This window comes from Pristiophorus japonicus, chromosome 8 (genome assembly GCF_044704955.1).
Source record: "Pristiophorus japonicus isolate sPriJap1 chromosome 8, sPriJap1.hap1, whole genome shotgun sequence".
NCBI lineage: Eukaryota > Metazoa > Chordata > Chondrichthyes > Pristiophoridae > Pristiophorus > Pristiophorus japonicus.
In genome coordinates this window covers 204568496-204590834 of record NC_091984.1, presented here as the reverse complement: position 1 = coordinate 204590834, position 22339 = coordinate 204568496, and the positions used below count along the sequence as shown (strand labels likewise).

General features: G+C 44.9%; 1 long non-coding RNA gene across 1 annotated transcript in view; it reads right to left on the bottom strand.

The window, feature by feature from the left end:
• Window positions 1–5867: 5867 nt before the first annotated feature.
• The window catches only part of LOC139268285 (uncharacterized), a 41182-nt gene continuing 24710 nt past the window's right edge, over window positions 5868–22339 (bottom strand). The window contains exons 2-3 of the long non-coding RNA XR_011594006.1: window positions 15350–15492; window positions 5868–6113 (exon numbers count right to left, since the gene is read on the bottom strand). This is a non-coding gene — a long non-coding RNA (uncharacterized lncRNA). The remainder of the gene's footprint in view (window positions 6114–15349; window positions 15493–22339) is intronic.

Genomic DNA, 22339 nt, shown 5'->3' with positions numbered 1-22339 from the left:
ATGAATTTGGAATACAGTTGTTCTAGGAATCACAAATAGAAAAAAAGAAAGAATTTGCAATTGTCTTCTCTCTTAGGCAGTCCCTAGAAGTCGAGGATGACTTGCGTCCGTACTAAAAATGAGTTCTCAGGTGACTGAGGAGTTCGATGCGGGATCTAAAGTCTCTGCCACAGGTGGGGCAGACGGTGGTTGAAGGAACGGGTGGGTGGGGTGTTTAGGTTGCCGTGCGCTCTTTCCACTCTCTACGCTTGGCTTCCGCGTGCGCCCAGCGAAGAGACTCGAGGTGTTCAGCGCTCTACCGCTTGCTTTTCCTCCACTTTGAACGGTTTCGGGCCAGGGATTCCCAGGAGCCGGTGGGGATGTTGCACTTCTTCAAGAAGTCTTTGAGGGTGTCCTTGAAGCGTTTCCTCTGCCCACCTGGGGCTCGCTTGCCTTGTCGGAGCTCCGAGTAGAGCGCTTGTTTTGGAAGTCTCATGTCGGGCATGCGGACGATGTGGCCCGTCCAACGGAGCTGATCGAGCATGGTCAATGCTTCGATGCTAGCCTGATTAAGAACACTGATGTTGGTGCGCCTATCCTGCCAATGGATTTGCAGGATCTTGCGGAGGCAACATTGGTGGTACTTCTCCAGTGTTTTGAGGTGCCTGCTGTACATAGTCCATGTCTTTGAGCCATATAGGAGGGCGGGTATCACGACTGCTCTGTAGACCATGAGCTTGGTGCTGGGTTTGAGGTCCTGGTCTTCAAATACTCTCTTCCTCAGGCGACTGAAGGCTGCACTGGCACAATGAAGGCAATGTTGGACCTCATCGTCGATGTCTGCCCTTGTTGACAGTAGGCTCGTGAGGTATGGAAAATGGTCCACATTGTCCAAGGCCTCGTTGTGGATTTTGATAATCAGGGGGCAGTGCTGTGTGGCGGGGGCAGGTTGGTAGAAGACCTTTGCCCTACGGATGTTTAGTGTAAGGCCCATGCTCTCGTACGCTTCAGTGAAGGTGTTGACGATGGCTTGGAATTTGGCCTCCAAGTGTGCGCAGATGCGTCATCTGCGTACTGTAATTCAATGACGGAGGATGGGACGATCTTGGATCTGGCCTGGAGGCAGCAGAAGTTGAACAGATTCTGTTTGTTCTGTAAATTCACTCAACTCCAGCGGGGAGCTTACTGAGAGTGAGAGGGAGCATTGCAGTGAGGAAGATTGAGAAAAGCATTGGTGCGATGACGTAGCCTTGCTTGACCCCAGTCCAAACGTGAATTGGGTCTGTGGTGGATCCATTGGTCAGGGTCACAACTTGCATGTCATCGTGGAACAGGCTGGTGATAAACTTTTGAGGACAACCGAATTTGTGGAGGACGCTCCATAATCCTTCATGGTTGGCAATGTCGAAGGCCTTTGTGAGGTCAAAGAAGGCCATGTACAGGGGTTGGTGCTGTTCCCTGCATTTCTCTTGGATTTGCCGCACGGTGAAGATCATGTCCATTGTGCCCCTTAGTGGGCGGAATCTGCATTGCGATTCTGGGAGGAGTTCTTCAGTAACAGGGATTGAGGAAGATTCTTGAGATGACTTTCCTTGAGGCAGATAGCAGGGAAACTCCTCTGTAATTACCGCAATCAGACTTGTCACCTTTCTTGAAGATGGTCACGATTACGGCGTCTCTGAGATCCCCTGGCATGCACTCCTCCTTCCAGACAAAATAAATGAAATCATGTATTTGCGCCAATAGTGCTTCTCCGCCATGTTTTAGTGCTTTGGCGGGGATTCCATCTGCTCCTGAGGTCGGATGGCCTTTTCAACCTCGTGCCAGGCTGGGTTTGTACCGAGATGGTGGCGGATGGCATGCCGCGGGATGGAGTCGAGGACACTCACGTCGAAGACAGAGTCTTGGTTAAAGAAGTCCTCGAACTGTTCCTTCCAGCAGGCACTGACTGCCTCTCTGTCCTTGATGAGTACCTCTCCGTTCTTGGCCAGCAATGGGGTAGTGCCTTGGGTGCTTGGGCCTTGGTGGTCTTGACTGCGTTAAAGAATCCTCGCACATCAAATTGCACGGCGATTATATAATGCCTTTCACAACGTTAGGACATCCCAAAGCACTTCACAGCCAATTAAATGCTTTTGAGGTGTAGTCACTGTTGTAATGTTGGGAAATGTGGCAGCCAATTTGTGCAAATCTACATTGTATGTATAAAAACTGGAAATAGTTTGACTACATGACTGGTTGCAGTGAGAGATTATTATTTTCTTCACATTGGCTATGTTAATAAGGATTGTAACGAGCAGACCTCTTACTAAAGCTATACTTACACCCCAAAATTGTTTTTTTCAAGAATGTATGAGAAAGGTTCACTTAAAACACAAGCAAAATGGTGCAAATGAGTCGACTCTATTCACAGTTGTTGTTTACTTTCCTGTACAATCACAAGGGTGGAAAGAAAGGAGGAAACAATGTGCATATTCGTAGCAGCTTTCAGATTTTCGGGATGTCCCAAGCGCTTCACAGTCAATGAATTACTTTTGAAGTTTAGGCTGACTGGTAACCAATTTTCACACAAGTATCCACAAACAAGCAAAGTATCCACAAGTAGCAATGAGATAAATGATAGGTTAATGTATAAATGTTGGCCGGGAGAGCTCCCCATCTCTTCTTCAAATAATGCCATGGAATCTTTTAAGAACATAAGAAATAAGAGCAGGAATAGGCCATTCGGCCCCTTGAGCCTGCTCCGCCATTCAGTAAGATTATGGCTGATCTTCTACCTCAACTCCACTTTCCTGCACTATCCCCATATCCTTTAATTCCCTTAATATTCAAAAATCTATTGATTTATGTCCACATGAACAGGCAGGTAAGGCCTCAGTTTAACATTTCATCTGAAAGATGGCACCTCGGACAATGCAGCGCTCCCTCAGTACTGTACTGAAGTGTAAGCCTAGATTGTGTGCTCAAGTCTCTGGAGTAGGGGTTGAACTCATGACTTTCTGACTCAGAGCAGAGAGCTAGCTCTGAGCCAAGCTGACACTTGGGATGGATTCAGAGCCAGAGTGGAGCTATATATATATGGAAATATCCATTGCTTATAAAGCAAAGCTGAAAAATCATCCCTCTAACCCTGACAAACCCTAATTTTCCCCTCCTAAATGTTATTCCATACTCATTTGAAGATGGTGACTCATGCCAGGCTACAGATCCACAGACAATAGTAGCCCTCTCGCACTAATGTGAGCTTGGAAGGTGAATGTTGGCAGGGTAGTTGACTTTGAGGAATCACAGCAATACCTGACACTTTCCTCACCCAAGCACCATGTACCTGCATTTTCCAGTTGCGGTTATGGGATGGTGATCAGAATTTGGGACTCTCACTAATTTCTCTCCTTCCTACTCTAGGGATATGGAGGCCAATTGTAGTACCTTCACTCCTGGCCCAGCTGGGATTACTAACTCAACAAAGATCATGGTTTGAACCTGAGACTTGCATAACTCAGTATCCATGTAGTACAATTAATACATATTAATTGTAAAGTCAGGAGGGGAGTTAATTTATCTCACTCTGTAAAGCAGCTTAGCTCACAACAATGATAAGCATGTCATCTCGGCAAGAGGAAGATTTACAGCAGAGAGATTAAAAGAAAGAATTAGCATTTATAAAGTGCCTTATCACATCCTCATGACATTCCAAAGAACTTTACAATCAATAGTTTTGTTATGCACTTATGAATGACTCCATGAGGCAATGTGTTGTCCTCAAACTGTAGTGATCTTGGTCCTTTATTCGTAACTCCAGAGTGGGATGCAAGCATGGTGGGCAGCCTTTTACACTGGGCCCTGCACACCTATGCAAGTGACCCTCAGGTCTCCCACCGCAGTGCCCTCTGGTGGACAGTCTCTGCCACAGGGGCAGGAACCCCTGGTCTCCACCAGTTGCACCCTCTAGTGGTGCTAGCATAGTATATACACAGTGTAAACCTTATTGATAGTACATCAGACAACAAGTATCCATCTTATGCAACTATACAGTGACAACACAGAGAGTATATCTATAGTCTGCATATATAACAGGTTTACCCTCTGAAGTGTAGTCACTGTTGTTATGTTAGCAGCCATTTTGAACACAGCAGGTCCCATGAACAGCAAATGTGAATAGGTGAATGATCAGGGAGTCTTGGTTGGAGGAGGAATGTTGGCTAAGGCACCAGGAGAATTTGCTGCTCTTCTTTGAATAGTGCCATAGAATATTTTTACACAAATCTGAACAGGTCGAAGGGGCCATGGTTTAATGTCTCGCATGGTTAGAAGTGCTATCTTTCAAGTAACAGTCTCTTCATACTGTCCAAACCTATAGAGGGGCTTGTTAAAAAGGGGAAAATGTGCCAAAACTGATATATAGAAAGAGGCGCTTCCTTCATTAAAAGTGTTTGTCAAACCTTTCGACACATATGACAAAATTCCACTAATATTATTGATTCGCATCATCATGATGCAATTATAATGGAAATGATGCAGAGCTCTTCCTCCTCAAACAAAAGGAGGTTTGCGAAACACTTGTTGATGGAGACAGGAACATTTTAGAATGCAGGGTATGAGGAACCATTGAGGCTCCCAACAAGTTGCCATTGAATCTCCACTTATCTGCAAAATAAAGAGATGTTAATTAAAATTGTGGAAACAAAATTAAATAGTCTTTAAAACTGTGACTAAATGATGGTTTAAAAATGCTTTAATAGGCAACAGCTTTCTGTTTTGCTATTAAGCCAGGCTAAAGTATTAATTAATTTTAAAGAGGGTGTCTCCACATGAATATGTATCCCTTTTAAAAGGCAGCCCAAAAGAATTATGATCCAAACAAAAAAAATGTAATGATAATTGTAATTTTTTTGTCATTGATTTTTAAAATGGGTCTTGATGGTCGGCCTCGCCCTTTAATGTTTTAACTAACATTAACATTTTTTAAAAACATTTTCCATAGGTACAGTCCGATAGTGAAGCTAACTCTACTGTCATGCTGAGTACAAATCGGATATCTTTGCCACAAACAACCTCGGTTGTCATTTTTGACTCTGCTGCTGACATTGTATTCACTGAAAATGAGCAAATTTGCCACGGTAAAATGAATCTATTCAAATTACTAAGTATTGTACAAGTTTCTGGAACATTGAATATAAGTTTTGCAGTCATCCTATTTAATGATGTCTTAAAGTTATTTAGGGCTTACTGTCTTTGAAAAGACGGTAGAGTTGTGCATCATTTTAATTACATTTTCATTGCTGCCACTCTCCGCTGCAAGGCTGCGGAACTTTTTTGACTCAATGTTATAAATGTTTGAGGCTCTCACAAGCTGCTGTTGAATCTCCACTTATCTGCAAATGCACAGATCTTGATTAGGATTGTGGAAATGAAATTAAATAAGAGCCAACAGAGCACAAGTTTCTGTTTAAGTGCCTTCTTCCAGATCACAACTTAAATATAAAAGAAGTGTTTAGTTGCATCACATGCAAATGGTGAAATGAGGCACTTGGATGTGATTTACGTAATTTCATCATATGCTGCAAGCAATAAAAAAGTTTTACCAAACAATTTTTAAAAGATTTGTTTATTTTGTGTAAGAAAGTAAAGCAAAATCTTGGATTCATATAGCACTTTTCACAATCTCGGGATGTCCCAAAGTGCTTCACAGCCAACTTCTGAATTGTAGTCACTTGTAATATCGAGAAACACAGCTGCCAATTTGCACACAGCAAAAGCCTCACAATCAGCAATGAGATGTGACCCGTTAGTCTCCTTCTGGAAGTGTTGCTTGAGAAATAAATATAGTCCAAGATACCAGGAGAGCTCGCCTGCTCTTCTTCAAATAGTGCCATGGGAACATTTTACATCTACCTGAGAGGGCAGACAGCTTCGGTTCAATGTCTCAACTGAAAGACTGCAACTCCGACAATGCAACATTCCCTTATTACTGCACTGAAGTCAGCCCAGATTATATGCTCAAGACTTTGAAGTGGAGCTTACCTTTTGGCTCGGAGGCAAGAATGCTACCATTGAACACATTTCTTGCACCAGGGTACAGGTGTCATTGGGCTAGAATCCAATCCAGAAGAGTTGATGGTGGTCTTCTTTCACTGAAATACAAACATATGAAAATGGTGGACGAGACCAGCTGGTCCATTGAGCTGGTCCTATACTGTGGATTGCCCTATGAGGAGAGATTGAGTAGACTAGGCCTATATTCTCTAGAGTTTAGAAGAATGAGAGATGATCTCATTGAAACAGGGTTTGACAGGGTAGATGCCGGGAGGATGTTTCCTCTGGCTGGGAAGTCTAGAACCAAGAGTCACAGTCTCAGAATAAGGGCTCAGCCATTTAGGACTGAGATGAGGAGAAATTTCTTCACTCAGATGGTGGTGAATCTTTGGAATTCTCTACTCCAGAGGGCTGTGGAGGCTCAGTTGTTGAGAATATTCAAGACCGAGATCGATAGATTTAAGGGAATCAAGAGATATTGGGATAGTGCAGGCAAGTGGAGCTGAGGTAGAAGATCAGCCATGATATTGAATGGCAGAGCTGGCTCAAGGGGCCGAATGGCCTACTCCTGCTCCTATTTCTTATGTTCTTCTTATGTGGTTCTGCAATTAAGCATCATGACCACCAAGGCACCTACCTACCAGCTCCAATAAAAACACATTTTTAGGGAAAAAAGAATTCTGGGAAGTTCATCCCCAAACCCTGAAGGTAATTAAAGTAATATCCAGAAGAGCACAGTGTCCATGAGGCATCTCACCCACCTTTTGTACACAGCGATATCCGCTTCAGCCAGGAACTCGTCAGCTTTCTTTTGAACATTTGAAGTGCATCTGCAATCATTGCATGAGCCAGCACCTTGCTCCAGAGGACATGGACTACGAAAAGAAGAACCTCCTGACTTCAGTCAGACCTAGCTCTATGCTTACGTAATATATACACATGTCTTCCGGTCATCCTACTCGATCTAATTCAACTAGTCTATCCACACAAACACATTCTAGACTCTAGACTTTCTAAGACTATCACATTAATGTAGCGGCTTTCACAGCCCAGGACATTCCAAAATACCTTACAGCCAATGAAATACTTCAAAGTGTAATCACTGTTGTAGTGTACGAAACTCAGGGTTTATAAGCTTGATACCATTCTAATGGCCCACCTCGGAACTTTTTCCAGAGTCTTATTATCACCATGTGAGGGGACCAAAACTGGATGCAGATTTGTAAATGAGGCCTAACCAAAGTTTTGTACCAGGAAATGATGGTTCTTTTTATTTTATATGGGAATGTCCCAGCAACATGTACAGTACAAAAACAGAAAAAGCTAGAAATACACATCGGATTAGACAACATCCCTGGAGAAACAGAAGTCATGTTTCAGGTCTAAGACCCTTACTCAGGACTGGAAGATATTACAGAGGAACAAAAGAATTAAAAAGGAACAAAATAAAGGAAAGGAAGAAGGGAAAAGGGAAAAAAAAACATACACAAGAAAAGAAATGGAATGACTGCAAAGTGCTTGGATGGAGAATAGCTGATGGTTAAATGGCAGAATGATATTAGCAGGACCTGAAAGGAGACAAAATGAGAGAATAAAAACCATGTAGAAGACACAGTGAGTGTGAAAATAGCTAAAGGGGTGAGGTAGAATGGGAAGCATGAAAAGCCAACAAGGCGGAGCAGGTTGCAGTGGCCCAAGAGTCTGGCAGAAGGACAAAACCAGGTCAACACCCAGACTTCCAGCATTTGCAGTATTTTGCTTTTTGTTAATACATACCAATACTTTATCAGCCTTTACTATAGCCTTGCGGGACTGATTATGAACCTTTAGAGACTCGTACACTATTACACCAATGTCTCCTTCCTGCTTTAATTCAGAGCCCGGCTTGGTACATTTTTAAAAATTTGTTCCTGGGATGTGGGCATCGCTGGCAAGGCCAGCATTTATTGCCCATCACTAACTGCCCTTGAGAAGGTGATGGTGAGCTGCCTTCTTGAACCGTTGCAATCTTTGTGGTGAATGTACTCCCACAGTACTGTTAGGGAGAGAGTTCCAGGAATTTGACCCAACAACGATGAAGGAACAGCGATATATTTCCAAGTCGGGATGGTGTGTGACTTGGAGGAGAACTTGCAGGTGATGGTGCTCCCATCGCCTGCTGCCTTTGTCCTTCTAGGTGGTAAAGGTCGCGGGTTTTGGAGATGCTGCCGAAGAAGCCATGGCGAGTTGCTACAGTGCATCTTATACATGGTACACACTGAAGCCACAGTGCGCCGGTGGTGGAGGGAGTGAATGTTGAAGGTGGCTGGAGTGTCAATTAAGCGGGCTGCTTTGTCCTGGGCTTTGTCCTTGAGTGTTGTTGGAGCTGCACTCATCCAGGCTAGTGGAGAGTATTCCATCACCCTACTGACCTATGCCTTGTAGATGGTGAAAAGGCTTTGGGGAGTCAGGAGGTGAGACATACACTGCAGAATATCCAGCTTTTGACCCACTCTTGTTGTCACAGTATTTATGTAGTTGGGCTTCTGGTCAATGGTAATCCCCAGGATGTTGATGGTGGGGGATTTGGCGATGGTAATGCCGTTGAATATCAGGGGGAGGTGTTAGATTCGTGCTTGATGGAGATAGTCATTGTCTGGCACTTATGTGGCATGAATGTTACTTGCCACTTATCAGCCCAAACCTGAATGTCGTCCAGGTCTTGATGCATGTGGGCATGGACTGCTTCATTTCTGAGGAGTTGCGAATGGCACTGAACACTGTGCAGTCATCAGCAAACATCCCCATTGCTGACTTTATGATGAGGGAAGGTCATTGAAGAAGTAGCTGAAGATGGTTGGGCCTAGGACACTGCTCTGAGGAACTCCTGCAACGATGTCCTTGGACTTGGATGATTGGCCACCAACAACCACAACCATCTTCCTTTGTGCTAGCCAGTGTAGAGTTTTCCCACTGATTCCCATTGACTTCAATGTTACCAGGGCTCCTTGAGTCCACACTCGGACTTCAATGTTACTAAGGCTCCTTGAGTCCACACTCGGTCAAATGCTGCCTTAATGTCAAGGACAGTCACTCTGACCTCACCTCTGGAATCCAGTTCTTTAGTCCATGTTTGGACCATGCCTGTACTGAGGTCTGGAGCCACGTGGTCCTGATGGAACCCAAACTGAGCATCGGTGAGCAGGTTAACGGTGAGTAAATGCTATGATAACACTGTGGATGACACTTTCCATCACTTTGCTGATTTCTGAGAGTAGACTGATGGAGCGGTAATTTGTTGGATTGGATTTGTCCTGCTTTTTGTGAACAGGATATATCTGGGCAGTTTTCCACATTGTCAGGTAGATGTCAATGTTGTAGCTATACTGGAACAGCTTGGCTAGATTTCTTGATATCACTTGGAGTGAATTAATTTGGCTGAAGACTGGCTTCTGTGATGGTGGGGATGTCAGGAGGAGGCCGATATGGATCATCCACTCGGCACTTCTGGCTGAAGATGGTTGCAAACGTCTTGCCTTTTGCACTTGCGTGCTAGGCTCCGCTATCATTGAGGATGGGGATATTCATGGAGTCACATCCTCCCATTAGTTGTTTAATTGTCCACCACCATTCATGACTGGATGTGGCAAGACTGTAGAGCTTTGTTCTGATCTGTTGATTGTGGAATCCGCTTAGCCCTGTCTATAGCATGTTGCTTCCGCTCTTTAGCATGCATGTTGTCCTGTGTTGCAGCTTCCCCAGGCTGGTACCTCATTTTTAGTTATGCCTAGTGCTGTTCCTGGCATGCTCCTCTACACTCCTTGTTGAACAAGGGTTAGTCCACTTGCTTGATGGTAATGGTAGAGTGAGGGATATGCTGGGCTATGAGGTTACAGATTGTGGTGGAATAAAATTCTGCTGCTGCTGATGGCCCACAGCACCTCATGGATGCCCAGTTTTGAGCTGCTAGATGTGTTCTGAATCTATTCCATTTAGCATGGCAGTAGTGCCCTGAACAACGTGGACCATTTCCCATACCTCGGGAGCCTCTTATCAACAAGAGCAGACATTGACGTCGAGATTCAACACCATCTCCAGTGCACCAGCATAGCCTTTGGCCGCCTGAGGAAAAGAGTGTTTGAAGACTGGGCCCTCAAATCCACTACCAAGCTCATGGTCTACAGGGCTGTAGAACTAGCCGCCCTCCTGTAACGCTCAGAGACATGGACCATGTACAGTAGACACTGCAAGTCGCTGGAGAAATACCACCAATGATGTCTCCGCAAGATCCTACAAATCCCCTGGGAGGACAGACGCACCAATAATGTTAGCGTCCTCGACCAGGCCAACATCCCCAGCATTGAAGCACTGACCACACTTGATCAGCTCTGCTGAGCAGACCACATCGTTCGCATGCCAGACACAAGGCTCATAAAAAAGCAAGCGCTCTACTCGGAACTCCTTCATGGCAAGCGAGCCAAAGGTGAGCAGAGGAAACGTTACAAGGACACCCTCAAAGTCTCCCTAATAACATCCCCACCGACACCTGGGAGTCCCTGGCTAAAGATCGCCCTAAGTGGGGGAAGTGCGCCTGGGAGGGCGCTGAGCACCTCGAGTCTCATTGCCAAGAGCATGCAGAAATTAAGCGCAGGCAGCAGAAAGTGTGTGCAGCAAACCAGTCCCACCCACCCTTTCCCTCAACGACTATCTGTCCCACCTGTGACAGGGACTGTCGTTCTCGTATTGGACTGTTCAGCCACCTAAGTACTCATTTTTAGAGTGGAAGCAAGTCTTCCTCGATTCCAAGGGACTGCCTATGATGACGGGTGTCTTCATTGTGAATACTGGACTTCGTCTCCACAATGACTGTGCAGTGATCGCTGCTACCAATGCTGTCATAGATAGATGCATGGTGATGATGAGGTCAAATAGATTTTCCCTTCGTGTTGGTTCTCTCACCACCTGCTGCAGGCCCAGTCTGGCAGCTCACTCTGCCAGCTCGGTCAGTAGCGGTGCTACCGAGCTACTCTTGGTGATGGACATTGAAGACCCCCACCCAGAGTACATTCTGTGCCCTTGCTACTCTCAGTGCTTCTTCAAAGCTTGGCGTTAGCCCTACCCACATGCAGAACAGTACATTTATCTACATTAAATGACATTTGTTGGATGTGGGCTCATTCCACCTTCGCATCAAGATCTCATTGTGGTATTTTTTCTCATCCAATGTTCTAACACCAGTACAAATCTTAGTATCATCCTAAAACTTCCTAACAGTTCCTCCAACGCCATCATCCAGATCATTAATATATATGGCGAAGAGAACGGTCCTAACACCAGTCTCCCACAGACTCACTACCATAATGACAATACTCTGTCTCTGAGAATGTACCCAATTGCTTATCCATCCAAGATCTGCCCTTTAATCCCATAGGTCCCTACCTTATAAATTAGCCCATTGTGTGGCACCTTATCAAATCATTTTGAAAATCTAAGTATACTACATCGATTGGGTTTGTTTTTATCTAATCTCTGGTATTTGAGATTCTATATCAGTCAGGCCTCCCAGATGCAGTTACTTAGATTTAACCTTTGTGCCAAATGAAGTTGGTAGATATTTGGAAGACCCCTTGCGGCCCCAACCTGTGAGGAAACACCAGCGGCAGGTCGGGGCCATAAAAGGCGAGTGGCCTGGGAACAGTATGGCGGCCCCAGCCTGCGAGGAAACACCAGGGAGCAGCACGAGCTGGTGCAAGAAGCCGTCTTGGACATCACCAAGGTCCAGGTCGGTGATTGGAGCGTGGGCAGGTACAGCAGGAGCAGTGAGGTCGGGGCGAAGGATCGGCGAGCGATCGTGGAGCGACATGATCGGGGCCCAGGAGAGGTGCGAGTTCGGGCCCAGCAGAGGCCCTGGGACAGCACAGGCCAGCCCACACTGCGATATGTGTGCGCGCTTGGTCCATGCAGCAGAGCTGGTCTCCAGTCGTCTTGGTCAACCCTTGTCACTGGATCAAGACCTAGCTCTGTCAAGCCCGTGTGGTGGCTGGTGTGCAACAGTCACCTCACGTTAAAAAAAATCCACGCACAGGCATTTTCCACCCTTCAACATGTAGTTCGGGACCAGGAATATCAGGTCCTTCATTGAAACAGCTGTGAATTCATCTCTTTTTGGTGTGGAAGCAAGTCATCCTCGATACGAGGGACCATCTAAGAAGAAGAAACAGAGCCTTCACGAAAGCTTTTGTGGTGCTCCGGCCTTGCTACCTGTTGCTTTGTCTTTAAGTAAACCCCTCCTTGAACTTTAGGCAGCTTTCTGCTGTTCTTTTGTTCCCTTTTGATCATTTTCTTCGCTGTTTCCCTCTCTTTTTGTTCCCTCTATAACAGGAACTATCTGATTAGGATGGGAGCTAAATGATCTCTTGGGTTTTTGTCAATCCTGATTTTTAGTCAAGAGGTGTCTAAATCCAGCCAGAGCGACATACTTGCAGACTTTCACTTCTTTCCTGCAAGGGGTTGGGAAACAGGTTTGCATGGAAAGGAAAATAAGCTACAAAATAAATTTGAACGGTTTTTACATTTGATTTTGCCCTTCAGTGGTTACTCACAAGACACCTGGAAAACCATGGGCAGATCCCATAATATATAACAATTCCAAGATGCACACGGTGAAAGATGTGTACAAACTAAAGAAATTTCTAGAAGATGGTCTGACATTAACTGTAGTCGAAGAAAAGGTAGACTTTGTTTATGGTTATCGGCTGCTAATTCTGTTACGCTCACTATCTGATTGTTTTTTTGAAGCGTTGTTTTACCTGTTTAACAGTTTGTTTCGATTTCTGCAAACGATCAGTGGCCTGAACTTTCCACGGGTTTCATTGTTAATTGAAGTTGCCATGGATATTATGAATCTTTTAATGAACCAGAATTAAAAACGCAATTCTTGTTCTGATGACTATCTGATTTCCCAGATCTGGAGTCTTGCACTCAGAATCCACCATTGTGGTTGAGGATGTTCAGCCCCTTATGTCTTATTAAAAATACTGTAGGTAGAAAGCTTAAATGTAGAAAGAGTATAGAAGAATATCACATTTCCACTCACAGTAAAGAGCATTTAAAATTTATATTTTCTTTCTTCTGAATGGGGCTGAGATGCATTCTCTAGTTCAGGCATTAACTATACTTATGAACACAATATACTGCGATAGATCTTAAAATCTGAGCAGTTATTAAAATAAAATGTAAAGATTTAAAATGTTATCATGAGGATTTTGTAACTTTTCAGTTTTATTCTCTTGAAATAAGAACATAAGAACATAAGAAATAGGAACAAGAGTAGGCCATACGGCCCCTTGAGTCTGCTCCACCATTCAATAAGATCATGGCTGATCTGATCATGGACTCAGCTCCACTTCCCCGCCCACTCCCCATAACCCCTTATCCCCTTATTGTTCAAGAAACTGTCTATTTCTGTCTTAAATTTATTCAATGTCCCAGCATCCACAGCTCTCTGAGGCAGCGAATTCCACAGATTTACAACCCTCAGAGAAGAAATTCCTCCTCATCTCTGTTTTAAATGGCCGGCCCCTTATTCTAAGATCATGCCCTCTAGTTCTAGTTTCCCCCATTAGTGAAAACATCCTATCTGCATCCACCTTGTCAAGCCCCCTCATAATCTTATACGTTTCGATAAGATCACCTCTCATTCTTCTGAATTCCAATGAGTAGAGGCCCAACCTACTCAACCTTTCCTCATAAGTCAACGCCCTCATCCCCGGAATCAATCTAGTGAACCTTCTCTGAACTGCCTCCACAGCAAGTATATCCTTTCGTAAATATGGAAACCAAAACTGCACGCAGTATTCCAGGTGTGGCCTCATCAATACCTTGTATACCTGTAGCAAGATTTCCCTGCTTTTATACTCCATCCCCTTTGCAATAAAGGCCAAGATTCCATTGGCCTTCCTGATCACTTGCTGTACCTGCATACTAACCTTTTGTGTTTCATGCACAAGTACCTCCAGGTCCCGCTGTACTGCGGCACTGTGCAATCTTTCTCCATTTAAATAATAACTTGCTCTTTGATTTTTTTCTGACAAAGTACATGACCTCACACTTTCCAACATTATACTCCATCTGCCAAATTTTTGCCCACTCATTTTGTCTGTCTATGTCTTTTTGCAGATTTTGTGTGTCCTCCTCACACATTGCTTTTCCGCCCATCTTTGTATCGTCAGCAAACTTGGCTACCTTACACTCGGTCCCTTCATCCAAGTCGTTAATATAGATTGTAAATAGTTGGGGTCCCAGCACTGATCCCTGCGGCACCCCACTAGTTACTGGTTGCCAACCAGAGAATGAACCATTTATCCCGACTCTCTGTTCTCTGTTAGTTAGCTAATCCTCTATCCATGCTAATATCTGACAATGCTAGTGTCTGACAAACATCCAGAAGCCTGTGGAACAAAGTGGGAGGCCAGGAGCTCTGTATATGGAAACAACAAGAATCGCAGACACTTTGTTTACTGATGTGGATTGGGGGTGGGGAAATCTGCACAGTTGCAGATAGTACTGAAGGAACAGAAAGGGAAATGAGAAATTGTTTACTTGTTGGCATGTTCTAACTCCTCAGTTTGTACATTTGTTAAGCGATCATTTTATTTTGAGACTAAACTCTTATTTGTTTCAATAGATCCTTTCATGGCCAATCGAGACTGAGGATAACAACATTTCAGAAGCTTCCATGAAAGATCAGGCATCTGCAAAGGTGGTAACAATGCACTTGCAAACTATGCCAACTATACACTGCAGAGAAAATTAGAGGGCTCATCATGTCTGTTACTGACTTTGGAGCAGGTCATCCGTACCTTTAACCAGATGAGGTTGACCCAGGGAGACTCAAGAAACAGAAAGGGAAGAAAGTAGCTCAATGGGGAATGTTAATCTGGGTAAAATGTTTATGTTGCAAAGTATTACGCACTTTGCTAATATTTCTCAATTAAAAATTCTCCAAATGTTAGGGAAATATTGCTCCTTAATACCATACTGCATAATTATTTCAAGTTGGGTGAAGCCCCTTGGATATCAACCGTAGACTCACTGGTATTAGTTCATCAGTTTTCGTGCCCAGTTGCCAGTTTAAAGTGGCCAGTCATTAACTAATAATCTAAAAATGTCTGTTGCTTTTTTGGTGTTTGCAGATGTTGATTTGGCTAAAATGTATATTTTTTGAAGAGGAATTAGGGAGGCAAAGACAGCGCCAAGGATAAAAAGGGCAAAGGCAGCGCCAAGGATAAAAAGGGCAAAGGCAGCGCCAAGGATAAAAAGGGCAAAGGCAGCGCCAAGGATAAAAAGAAGATACCTGTTGTACTTCGAAGTGATCTACCCATTCAGAACGTACTAGGAAGTTGCCATGTAGATCTGCGCTCCATTGTAAGAGGAGATCACTTCTTCGAGATGGTTTGTGATTTAGGAGTTCCCAAAATTGAGCCAAATGTGGAATCACTAGAGATCAAGGTAATATGTAAAAATGAACATTTAAAATAAGAGCTAAATTGCTTATTAATCTTGTAACCATGTATACACATTGAAAACTGTGAGCCAATATTAGACTAATTCGTTAACATGAATCTTTTAACAGAAAAGAATAAAAATGCAAGAGAATAACATTATTTTGTTAAATGTACTGAATTATTTTAAGTGTGTTTTAATTGTGATCATTTGCTTAACTGTAGAGGTAGGGGGGGGGTGGTTTCATAAATGAACCGTGCTAAACAACTGGCCTTTAGATAACTGATGCGGCATGATTAAGTCAATTTATTGTCCTATAGATTAGAGAATCACTACAAGATATGGTTTTGTCATTCAGTCCGCTGTTTCAGAGATATTAGAAATACAACACATAGGGGGAGAATTCACTATCGCTCGTTAGGGGGGGCTAAGTTTTCAAAAGTTGAAAAGTTAGACCTAATAAAAATGTCAATCTCAGTCTGGAAAATGTCAATTGACTGAGCATCCACAACCTTTTGTTGGATAGGGTTTCAGATTTCCACTACCCTTTGCATGGAAAGGTGCCTCCTGCTTCCAATCCTGCGTGGCTTTTCGCTCTAATTTTAAGGTTGTGCCCCATGTTCTGGATTCCTCCACCAGAGAAAATAGTTCCTCTGTATCTACCCGTTATCATTTTAAGTGCATCAAATAGATCACTCCTCAGCCTTCTAAACTCAAGGGAATACAAACCAAGTTTATGCAACCCTTCCTCCAAATTTAACCCTTTAAGTCCTGGTATAATTCTGGTGAATCTGGGCTGTACCCCTTCCACAGTCAATATATCTCCTGAGGTTTAGGGCCCAAAACTGAACGCAGTCCTCCAGATGGGGTCTGTACAACTGAAGAATAAATCTTCCCCTTTATATTCTAGCCACTGTGAGATAAAAGTCAATATTACATTAGCCCTGTTGAAAATGTTTTGTACCTGTGCACTAGCTTTTATTGATTTGTGTACTTGGACACCCAAATCCCTCTGCAGCTCCACAGTTCCTAGTCTCAAGGCATTTAGAAAATATTCCAATTTGACTTTCTTGGCTCTGAAGTGGATGCCCTTACACTTCCCCACATTGAACTCCATCTGCCACCATTTTGCTCATTTACTTAATCAGTCTACGTCTCTTTGTAACTTCCTGCTCCCATCTACACGACTGACAGATTCTTATTAGGTAAGGGTATCAAAAGATGCAGAGCAAAGATGGGGTAAATGGAGTTTAGGTTCCAATCAGCCATGATCTAACTTACTGTGCCTCCTAACTTAGTGTCATCGGCAAATTTGGCTGCACAGCATTCTCTTCCTTCATCCGTCATTCATATAGATGGCGAAAAGCTGAGGCCCCAGTACCAATCCCTGGGGAATACTACTTGTCACATCCCGCCAATCAATCAGTGAACATTCCCTTTATCCCTATTCTCTATCCCCCTACCTCCCAACTAATTGCCAACTCATGTCACAAGGTTACCTCTAATTCCTTGTGCTTTATTTTTTGCCATCATAACTAGAAACCTTTGGCAGAAACATGACTTTGGTGTGAAGTACCAATGTTGCTTTTAATCAGCTTTAACAACAAATTGTTTCGGTTGATCACCATAGGCAACAAATAGAAAATCACTGTAGCAATTATAATGGCTTAAAATTAATGTTCTAATTTGGTTTTAAAAAGTTGCATGTGTCCATAATTTCTTCTTAGGAATCTAAAAAAGGAAAAAATGCAAAGAAAAAATATGACAATTCAAAAGGCGCTGAGGCAAGTCTGAAAAATAAACCAAAAGACAAACAGGACCAGAGTAAGTGTAGTAATAGTCAAAGGGCTCAATTTTCCCCAATGCCGTTTTTTGGCGTATTGCAAGAGTTACACCCGTTTTTTTTTGGCCCCGATTACTCCAAAAAAATAACTAGCAAGTTTCCCTGTTCCATTTTTTGAAATTGGCGCCGTGCAGCCTGTCCTTTAGCTTTGGGGAGGTGGAGCCTAATGTCTGTGCTAAAAAACGATGTCTCCGCCGCCTTCTGCGCATGCGCAAAAAAAAAATGAAGTTTTTGATGTGACTGCTATGGGTACATGTGCCCAGTACAGCTCCCGGCCTGCATGCGGCCATTTTTAAAGAAGCAGTTGTGTGTGAGAACTTTAATTCTCATTGGAAAAATCGGAGCTGCAATACAATATGCAACGCGGCTCAAGGACCAAAAATCTCTTACAGGATGTAGTGGAGGCACTAGTTACTGTGATTGAGGCCAGATGTCACGAGCTGGGCATCAGCAGAGGTCACATAAAAGTTCCAACAAAAGAAATGACGAAACGCTGGAACAAACTTGCAATGGTGACCACCCCGAGGTCTGGAGGGAAGTGCAAAAGGAAGTGGTAGGACCTTGGTCAAGTAGTTAGTGTAAGTAATATTTTCATTTATTCAATTCTTGGACCAGCTGTATATGTCCCACCCAACAGAAAGAGATCCTTCTAAAAAGCTATATTTTCATCTTTGCAGAGGAAAGTGGCACACAACAAAAAGGAAAAAACTCAAACAGGCGGAGACCCGGCAAATCTGCAGCCACTGACACCCTTGGAAGAGAGGGTCGCTGCTTTGATGGGTCCTACCTGGAGAAAAGCAACCACCACTGTACAAGCTGGGCCTACACACAAGGGAAGAGGGTAAGTCCTGCAAAATCTACAGTCTGGCTTTGCTAAACGTTAAGTATTGCACGGGCTAGCCATGCTTTGGTTCATGGGGATGTCTCCGTCAGCTATGCTTCGATTGATTTAATGTGCTATCATTCACCGTGGTCCTTCAAATGAGCCTGCTGCCTGCGCTGTGTGAGCCTACTCATGCCACCCACCCGGCCCCCTCCTCTGCTGCTAACCATTTGTCTGTTCTGTTATATTTTGCAGAACTTGAGGCCAACTCTGACGAGGCTGAAACCAATGCAGAAGATGATTCAGACGCGGACGAGCCTGAAGAGGAGAACATCTTCCAATCCCAGTTTCCAGACCAAGAGCACGGGGGGGAGGGACAGGGGGAGGTGATGGACTAAGCCCCCACTATTGTACTCACTCTGGAGGCGGTGCAGGTGCCGCCTATTGAGATGCCAGGCCCTTTCCTGAGCGGTACGAGTGTTGGGACATTCCATGGTTTCCCACTGTCCAAGGCTGGGGATTCCAGTGGGATGCAGCGAGCCATACCCAGGGTGAGGAAGGGAAGGAGAGTTCGACAGCGCTCTCCTGAGGAGCAGGATGTAACAGATTTGGTTCAGATGATGGTAATGAGTGCGAAGAGCATTGACCTTACACAATCGCTCCTGGACACCATCAGTGGGGTGGGTGATCAGGTATCGGGACTGTCCTAAGGAATAACAACACTCTCACGAGAAATGGGAACACTGTCCGGGCACGAGGGAGAGAATGTCACAGGCAGCTGATACACTGTTGGTGAACATGAGGGAGGGAATGTCAGAGTTAGCTGCTGAAATAAGGGAACACGCCCAGACCCCGCGCCCATTGACAGAATAAACTGTCACTCCCACTCCAATCCCCAGACCAGCCTCTGAAGAGGCCCAAGTCGGGCCTTCCACATTACCACTTGCCACCGCCCCCCATCCCCGCCCCCGGCCTCCATCAAGAAGTGCGCATTGCCCGAGATGTTCGAAAGAATAAGCTTAGCACCAACCCGAGAAACACTGCGCCATCGCCTGCGGGCAGGGGAGGAGTCAACAAGACCAAGCGCAGCAGGCGGTCTTAGAATAAGGTGGAGGAGAGATGGGAGCAGCCTTTCTTTGCTGCTGCTGTTGTTGTTCTTATTATTGTTGTTACTGTTGTAACTGTTCTCAAATTAAAAGTTTTTTGTAAGTTATGTAAATTTACAAGTTTAAAAGTGATCTTAGAGTTTGTAAGTGATCTTAACTGAAAACTTTAAAGTTTGATACAATAATATTTTTATTAAAGTTAAGTACAAACAAGAATAAAATATATTTTAAATTATAACTGAATCATTTCCATTATTTGTTCCATTATTAACACAACTTTTTGAAGTAACGAAGAATCATTTCCATTATTTGGTCCATTAACACAACATTATGGAAAAGGTCCATATGGAATAGTTGCTGCTGAGCCTTCAGGCAGCAAAGCATTCATGGATGAGCTGCTGGTGCAAGGCTCGGACACGGACACGGACACAGCAAACAACCACCACCCTTCCCCTCCACCCCCCACCCCCCTTTCCCCCAGGCTTCATTTGATGCTGCTGCACAGTGTAAGGCTTCTCCTGCCTTCAGTTCGGCTTCCACCCCCCACCAGGCTTCTTTTGAAGCCAAGCCCCGAGCCCGTGTCCGGGCGAGGAACCGATTCTGCCAGCCGATGCACCGACCCTCGAGCCCGGTGAGGAGACGTTCGGTGGTGGCTGGCACTTTGAAAAAAATCCAAAATTAATGAATTGCATTAAACTTCCATTTTCTCCCTTTTAAGTTTGAAAAAATTAAGCTTCATGATGCATATTTAATGTCTTCTTGATTCCCTCCAAAACTTTGCATAAAAACTGTCATGTATTCAACCAGCATTGTAACCCATGTATCATCTGGCCTAAGTTGTACACTGTGAGAACACTGACCACTAGGTGGGAGACACTCCTAACCTGGACCTTCAGGTATAAAAGGGGAAGCTCCACCCACCTTTATCACTTGAGTGCTAAGGAATAAAGGACAGGTCACAGACTGACCTTCTCTCAAGCATGGGCCTCGCGTGCATTTATACTGTATAGTAAGGACGTATCAATGGCGACAAGAAACTGGGATTTAAACTACGCGAGCATGGCCACGAGCAGAACAGACGAGAGGTACTGTGTTAAGGAATGGTTGGGACAGAGATTCAACATTGTTAAAGCAGCACACGGTTCTCCAGGCAGACAAGGGCAATTGGGCATGCCCCAACATGTACTCAAACCCAGAGGGGGAGTTCGACAGAGACAATGGCAAGCTGAACGGTGATTCACGCCATTGCAAGGGACAATGCAGCCAGTAATGGGGCCATCAACACCTGTTAATGGCGCATTCAAGGACAGTCACAGGGGCAGTCAGGGATGATCAACTGGCAAGGGACCTTTTGTTGCAAACAACAGCTTATGTTGGAGGCGTGGAGGCACACACTCAGCCGGAGTTTGCAGAGATGAGCAAAATACCTGCAGAAATTGCAGAAGTGAACACTGGGGGAAATCGCTGGAAGCTGAAGTTCAGCGAGTTCATGTGGAGCACGTATACAGTTCATACACCAGGACTCCACCAATAATGATGAAAGTGCTCCTCAATGGCATCCCAGTATCAATGGAGCTAGACATGGGGGCCAGCCAGTCCCTGATGGGTATCAAACAGTTCGAAAAGTTGTGGGCGTCCAAGGCCAGGAGGCCAAAATTATCGCCGATTGACGCACAGCTATGAACTTACACAAAGCAGATCATTCTCTACCACAGAAAGTAGTTGAGGCCAATTCACTAAATATATTCAAAAAAGTGAGTTAGATGAAGTCCTTACTACTCGGGGGATCAAGGGGTATGGCGAGAAAGCAGGAAGGGGGTACTGAAGTTTCATGTTCAGCCATGAACTCATTGAATGGCGGTGCAGGCTAGAAGGGCTGAATGGTCTGCTCCTGCACCTAGTTTCTATGTTTCTATTCCGGTGCTAGGCAGCGCCACGGTAGTCGTGACCCACAAAGATTCGGAGAACAGGTTGCCACTCTGGATTGTCCCAGGGGACGGTCCCGCACTACTGGGCAGGAGTTGGCTTGCTGTCATGAACTGGAAATGGGGCGATGTCAATGCAATTTCCTCTGTGGAGCGAGTATCATGCTCACAGATCATGGACAAATTTGACTCATTATTTCAACCCAGCATTGGCACTTTTATGGGGGCCAAGGTAGTGATTCACATAAACCCGGACGCCAGGCCAGTACACCACAAGGCCAGAGTGGTGCCGTACGTGATGCGGGAAAAGATAGAAGGCGAATTGGACCGCCTGCTGAGGGAAGGCATCATCTCGCCAGTCGAATTCAGTGACTGGGCGAGCCCGATCGTGCCAGTGCTCAAGGCGGATGGGTCGGTCAGGATATGTGGTGATTACAAGGCCACCATCAATCGGGTGTCACTCCAAGGCCAGTACCCACTACCAAGAGTGGAGGACCTCTTTGCGACGCTATCTGGTGGCAAACCTTTTTCAAAATTGGACCTGACCTCAGCTTACATGACCCAGGAGCTGGCGAGTGAGTCGAAGAAGCTGACCACCATCACGACACACAAAGGGTTGTTTGAGTACAACAGATGTCCGTTCGGGATTCGCTTGCCCGCCGCGATCTTCCAACAAAATATGGAAAGTCTCCTCAAGTCGATTCCAGGGACGGTAGTTTTTCAGGACGACATCCTCATTAATGGTTACGATACTGAAGAACACCTCCACAACCTGGAGGAGGTGCTATGCAGACTGGACCGGGTAGGGCTGCGACTGAAAAAGGCGAAGTGCGTCTTCCTAGCTCCAGAGGTAGAATTCCTGGGGATGAGGGTAGCAGCAGATGGGATCAGCCCTACTGCGTCCAAGACGGAAGCGATCCAGAGAGCACCCAGACCCCGTAACACGACAGAGCTGCGTTCGTTCCTGGGGCTCCTGAACTATTTTGGTAACTTTCTTCCCAAATTGAGCACGCTGCTAGAGCCGCTACACGTGCTCCTACGCAAAGGTCGCGAATGGGTCTAGGGGGACAGCCAGGAAAGGGCTTTTAATAGAGCACGCAATTTGTTATGTTCCAACACTCCGTGAACACTATACGACCCATGT